Source organism: Aulonocara sp. 'chitande type north' Nkhata Bay, linkage group LG13 (assembly GCF_057382095.1).
Source record: "Aulonocara sp. 'chitande type north' Nkhata Bay isolate Kocher_YH1m ecotype deep benthic linkage group LG13, A_spYH_male_GT1.1, whole genome shotgun sequence".
Classification (NCBI taxonomy): Eukaryota; Metazoa; Chordata; class Actinopteri; order Cichliformes; family Cichlidae; genus Aulonocara; species Aulonocara sp. 'chitande type north' Nkhata Bay.
The window spans coordinates 29,941,946-29,948,065 of NC_141356.1; the positions used below are offsets into that span (position 1 = coordinate 29,941,946).

General features: G+C 34.0%; 2 long non-coding RNA genes across 2 annotated transcripts; one reads left to right on the forward strand and one right to left on the reverse strand.

Annotated features, from left to right (window-relative positions):
• Window positions 1-436: 436 nt before the first annotated feature.
• On the reverse strand, window positions 437-2,448 carry LOC147316363 (uncharacterized). Its single transcript, XR_015124471.1, has 2 exons — window positions 1,597-2,448; window positions 437-969 (listed from the first exon to the last, which is right to left on the reverse strand). It is a non-coding gene; the product is annotated as an uncharacterized LOC147316363 (long non-coding RNA).
• LOC147316364 (uncharacterized) lies at window positions 2,049-5,681 on the forward strand. Its single transcript, XR_015124470.1, has 3 exons — window positions 2,049-2,456; window positions 2,933-5,184; window positions 5,542-5,681. It is a non-coding gene; the product is annotated as an uncharacterized LOC147316364 (long non-coding RNA).
• Window positions 5,682-6,120: the final 439 nt, after the last annotated feature.

Consider the following 6,120-nt stretch of genomic DNA (forward strand, 5'->3'; position numbering starts at 1 on the left):
CTATGAAATGAATGAAACAAATCCTGACTGGGTTCCAACACTACACATGGGGCACTACGAAATCCCTGCTTCAAACTACATGCTACATACCACCATGCCAATCAGATTACTTCTTCCATGTGAGGGTAAAAAGGTGACCTTCCTGGATAAGATGGCAAAGGTTTGCTGCGTTTTGGTGAACATGTGCCCCAGTGTGGTAGTAAAACCAGGGAAAAATGCTCTTGTTAAATACTTTTAAGTCTTGTGCTGTTTATGTAGTGATAAGTTTTCAAAAGAAACAGTAAATTACAGAATGCTAGTAGTGGGTGATATTATACAAATGCTGTCATGATTTTATGTGAACATTTTGTCATTTGTAAACTATACATAACATTTTTTCTACATTGTAACTGATGTGATGTTCGACAAAGTGCTTTTAATTAAAAATAGGCAAACATTTCTTTGTTTCTTTATTCAACTTTTGAACAGTGGTATTTAGTAAGTACATATTCAGTAAATGCAAAGTATTTACATGGCCCCCTAAATTAAAACATTATGGGTTATTCAGAACAGAACTATGCTTGGAAAAATATTGTCCCATCAGTTGATCCAACTCCTCCACAGTAGCAGGTGGAACCTTTCTTTTTTGAGGATGGCTTCTTTTACCTGTCACTACAGATGGTCTGTTTATGTTTTGATCAAGAACCTTTTTTTTGGGCAGCTGAAGAGGAGAAGTCTATCTTATGGCCAACCTCTGGCTGTATCTTGGTCATATTACCCAGCAAAACCCAGTATGCAGGTTCATCTGTAACAGTCCTTGTGCCACAGATCCTCACTGTTGCTTCTACATTAAACAGAAGAGCAGTGACATGGCTGCAAGTCTCCACGACTCTAGCCATACAGCTGCAGTGGGTGGCTTCAACCTTCCCTGTGATGCTCACAATGACCTGTGGCTGCAATGCTGCAATTCAGTCTTTAAGAGTGCAGGACCTAAAACACACACAGACAAAGTTCATTTAAAGACAAGAACTTTAATAAGCCAAGTCCGACACAAATGTGTTTTATTTACTTTCAAATCCATTTATCATAAATGTAACAAATAAAGTGTTTTTATGTATCCATCTATAGAACGCTGCATGTTATATTCTAAATCTGCATGTTTCTTTTTAGAAACCTATCAGCAAAAAATGAATCTAAAGTATGTAATGCAAGGATGTAATCACTTTCAAGAGGGAGAAAACATAAAGTTCGACTTTAAGTGACAACTATGGACACCTAATATGACAAGCAGATTCTGCAGGTCATTAATCAATGTATAAAACTAAAACAGAATGTATTTTTAGTGACACAGGACACAATCAAGGAAGCAAGATGTGTAATTAGGATTATTTATAATAAATATGAATTAATTAGTGCAATTTCTTTAACCATAAAGAATAACTAAATCCTTCAGGACAATGTCACATCAATGCACTGAACTCACTATGTTATCCCTCTAACAGAGCCTCTACATGTTCTCACTGTAATTTCCCCCTCACGAATGAATTTTTGCTAGCACTAATTTGAATGCTGGGGGGAATCAAACGCGTTTTACTCGCAGTACTCAAGCTGACTTACCTTTGCTTGAATGACGGCGTACTCACAACGTGGAGGCTTAAAAATAGCCAAATCTTGTACCCAGTCCTTGGTGAATTGGATGTGCGCCTCCAGAGATTTATAATTGCGAAATTGGTGCGCCGTGTATGCTCTGACTCCACAGACAAGGTATGAGAGTAGATCATGCTAAGTCAATAGCGGTTTGGTCTTCAGGGTTTCTACTCCACGGCTATATTTCATACGGGTCCACATTTCAACAATCAAGTACCGTCTCTTTGCATCTGGACAGAATCTGTCTCTATACCGTCATTTTCTTTTGAGCTACGTTTCAGAATGGTTCGTAGCAATCTTGTTTTGATTCGTGACCTGCCAAGATGGTGCTGCGCTCCCACAATGCATTGCGACATTACGTCAACTCCAAAGCCCTTTGCGTGCAGGAGTGTATGCGCATGCGCACTGCCACGGTGGTTTAAAAAATAAAGATATAATGAAAAGTAATTAATAAAAATTAAATATTTAAACATTCCCACAAATGTGCAATGAACGTGCAAAAACTCTCTTTAGTAGTTGTTGCTGTTTCTTTCTTTCTTTCTTTCTTCTTTTTTTTTTTTGAAAAATAACGACGTCTCTGAGGCGCGAAATCTGACAGCGAGAGGAACGGCCGGATACAGGAGACGGGAAGAAACAAGCCGATTATGTTCGCGTTAATTAAGTGGTTGGAAGATGTAAAATTCTCAATTCTGCCAACTGAACATATACGAGATTTTAATGAGGATGAATAATTAGCCGGCATGGAGGAAACGGACCTTTATTTCGTGGAGTGGCGACAAGAAGCCAAGGCGGGTGGCCAGTCTAAGAAGCCTCCATCATCAAGCTAGCAGGTGTCTTTTCCCATATAATATTACTTTATTCTCGTGTATTTGGAACGGAAGCGTAGAGCTGCCACCCAGGCAAAAGAGAAATATAAGTATATCACGTTATAACGTGAAAAGTTTATCGTTCTAACAATATACTATCATGTTTGAACAACATGTTTGAACAACATTGTACGAAAAATGTACATAATTATCACGTCCGTACAATATTGTGCGAACGTGACAATTATGTATATTATAATAACGTGATATTATATTATACAAACATGAAAAGCATAATGTTAGAACAATAAACATTTCACGTCATAACGTGATACAGCTCTATTTTTCTTTTGCCTGGGTGGCAGTTCCACGCTTCCATAATTTGGTAATCAAAATATGTAACTTAATTAATTATATTGTGACGTACTTTTGCCTTTTCTTATTATTCTGCCTTCTCAATAACTATCAAAGCCTATTCACATTTAATTTGGCTTTCACAGAAATCCTACCTCTCCTTCTGGCTACAGAGTACTTACCAAGGTTAGAAACAAAGAACAGTTATGCTTTATTAATGTTCGCTAATTACAATGTTCCACATTTCCTTGCTTTTTAAGTCATTTTTAGGCTTTTTAGAGTTTTTGTTTTTTATTTTTTTAGCAGTAATGTTTCTGCCTATTTATTTCAGCCCATGAAATCGAATGCAGATCTTCCTAATGTGAGATTTACATAAATGTAAGTAATTTTGTTTGTCATTGTCATTAATGTTGTTGCTGTTGTTGTTTTTGTGCAGTTTGCAATCATATAAACCTAGCAAGCATCAGTCAGCACAGTGACTAACCTAAACAGATTCTTGCTTTATTCACATATATTATATGTAATTATATATACCTGCACATTGTACCTAGGGTTGCAGCCACTTGGCCCCACCCCATTGTTGTGACAGCCCTGATTGTACTTATACACTGCATCTGAACAGGGAACAGTCTGCCACATTAATGTATTTTTAAGTGACTTGTTTGTAATACATGAATTTGTTTTTTACAGATGTCAAAGTCTCAACCTCATGCTGCCCTCCCCCATCCTCCTAAAGTAAGTATTTGTTGTTGTAGTTTTTTATGCGGTGTCTGTGTCACATGCTAATCATAATTATTGAAATAACTGTTTTCTAACAGATTTTCCAAAACACTAGTTATGTTTGTTGTCATTCAGACCAATACTACTGCTTAGACATTGTTTAGTGGTCATGCATGTTTGACAAGCTCGTTATGATACCAAAACAGTAGGCCTATCACAATAATCGATATATCGACTTAACACACAATACATGTACATGACCTCAATAATTGTTGATGATGTAATTTATCCGCCATTATATTTACAAAAATAAAATATAATGATAACATAACAATAACATTAAATAACATTGTTTTCTATTTGTTAGAAAATTTACTATTTATTCAAGTTTTTAAGGTATCTAATATTTTGATTCCTAATTTCAATGATCTAAATACTTTAAGAATTAGATGTTGGTTTGTCAATTGAAAGTGTGTAGATCTTGCATTATTATGGTGTTATATTATGATTATACATTCAAAGACATAAAATGGTCTTAAAATGACAATGACATAACTTGTCGCAATTGTTTATGGGGCAATATACCGACCAACAAAAAGTCGCTATCGTAACAGGCCTTCAAAACAGACGGTTTTATGATTGATAAATTCAAAAAATAAATACATTTAATTTCTCTGAGATTCTCTAATATTCAGTTACAGTTCACAACACAGTTACCCGTACATGCAGTATTATACTGTAAATATAAATCTCTGCATTTAGCATCCCACTAGAAGCGTCACAGTTACTGCCTCTTTTTTTTTTTTTTTTTTTTTTTTAAATACCTGTACTATCACTAACACATTTACTGTTTTACTTTTAGCCTGTGGATACAAATGCAGATTTCCTTAATGTAAGTTGTGCATTTTAATTACATCATGTTATTTTTATTATTATTTATTTATTTATTTTATTTTACATTCAAATATTTCAAGCTTCTTGGTTAAAGAAGCTTGATTGCTAGTAGGTAAAGAATAGTTCACCTATAATTCATATTCCCAATTAATTTCTCACCTCTGATTGAATGCCTTTGTTTGTTTTCCTTTTGACTATAACAAAACATTTTTGCTGGATATATATGGTGAATTTATATGCATAGATACAGTCGTAGTGCTTGACACATGCAAACAGCAGTAGATGTACTAAAAAGGAAATAATTACAATCATGATGTTGATTGCTGATGTCAGTATATATATTTTAGAGGAATGTTTTGTTTTTCACCCAAAATGAACTATATTGCTTCAGAAGAGATTTATTACCCTATATAAACAGTATCTATATATTGTTCTGTTTTTTGTTTGTTTTTGTTATTTTCAGGTTCAATGGTGCGTGTTCTTCTAATGGCCGCCTTCCCACTGGAGGTTTTGATCCACAGCAATTTAAAAGGTAATCAGCTTTGAAAGTCAGTTCAAATGGTTAGCTAATAGTACTTTAAAAAGCCTACTTCTCTGTCACCAGTTTCTTTACCAAAAAGCATAATATTGTAGTTCAAATGTTTAGATGAACAAAGATCAGATTTTTGGAAATTTAACTAGCCAGACACTCAAATGTTAATGCTTTTTATAGGACACAGCAAAACAGACATCGGCGCAGAGCGAAGAACTGCCCTTGATAAAGAAACCATGACAGCCATATATAGTAAGTGAAGACTGTGTATCTAAAATTGCATACTGCACAAGTAACTCACTTTGCAACAATAAAAATTGCACAGATAGGTGATGAAGCATTGAAGTGGTTGGACTCAGACAAAGAAGGTCAACAGATTGAATGATGGAGAGTAAGGATAGATGACCAAAAGGGGTGTTAGTATTACTGTAATGTGAACTGGATAGACTTTCCATCGAGGGGGAAAAAAAAGGTAAAATTATGTGGAAAATATATCTGTATCTCTATAAACGGAAATATCTGTTTGCTAAATGAAGCTAGCTAATTTAAATCATGTTTTTATTTTAACTCTGATAAAAGTACTAGAACTGTGACTTTTGTTTGTTACAGTGGCGGTAAGGAAGAGGTTCCCCAATGTATCCAGAGGGGCTTTGGGGATTGCAGTCAATTCAAAGCTGGGGGAACTCAGACTGTTGGAAAAGAAAAAAAAAGTTACATTTTAAATATGTTTTATGTTCGTACACACCCACATACATATATATATATATATATATATATATATACATATATATATATATATATATATATATATATATATATATATATATGTGTGTGTGTGTATTCCTCTGCTTGTTATTGATCAGTAAACATCTTTGAGTGATCACATTTTTATTGTGTTAATAGCAGTTCACATCAAATTCACAGTATCGTTACTTATAAGTGTTTGTTGCAGTTGCATTTTGTATAGTAAAATGTATGTATATATATGTGTGTGTGTGTGTGTGTGTGTGTGTGTGTGTGTGTGTATATATATATATATATATATATATATATATATATATAATTTTTATTTTTTAAAAATTTTACAATTTTTAAGAATGTTATGAAAATAAAGTTGTATAATGTATGTTCCTAGCTTGATTTATATGCTGTGTTTGTTTTAGATATCAAATAAAGATTTTCAGTTGT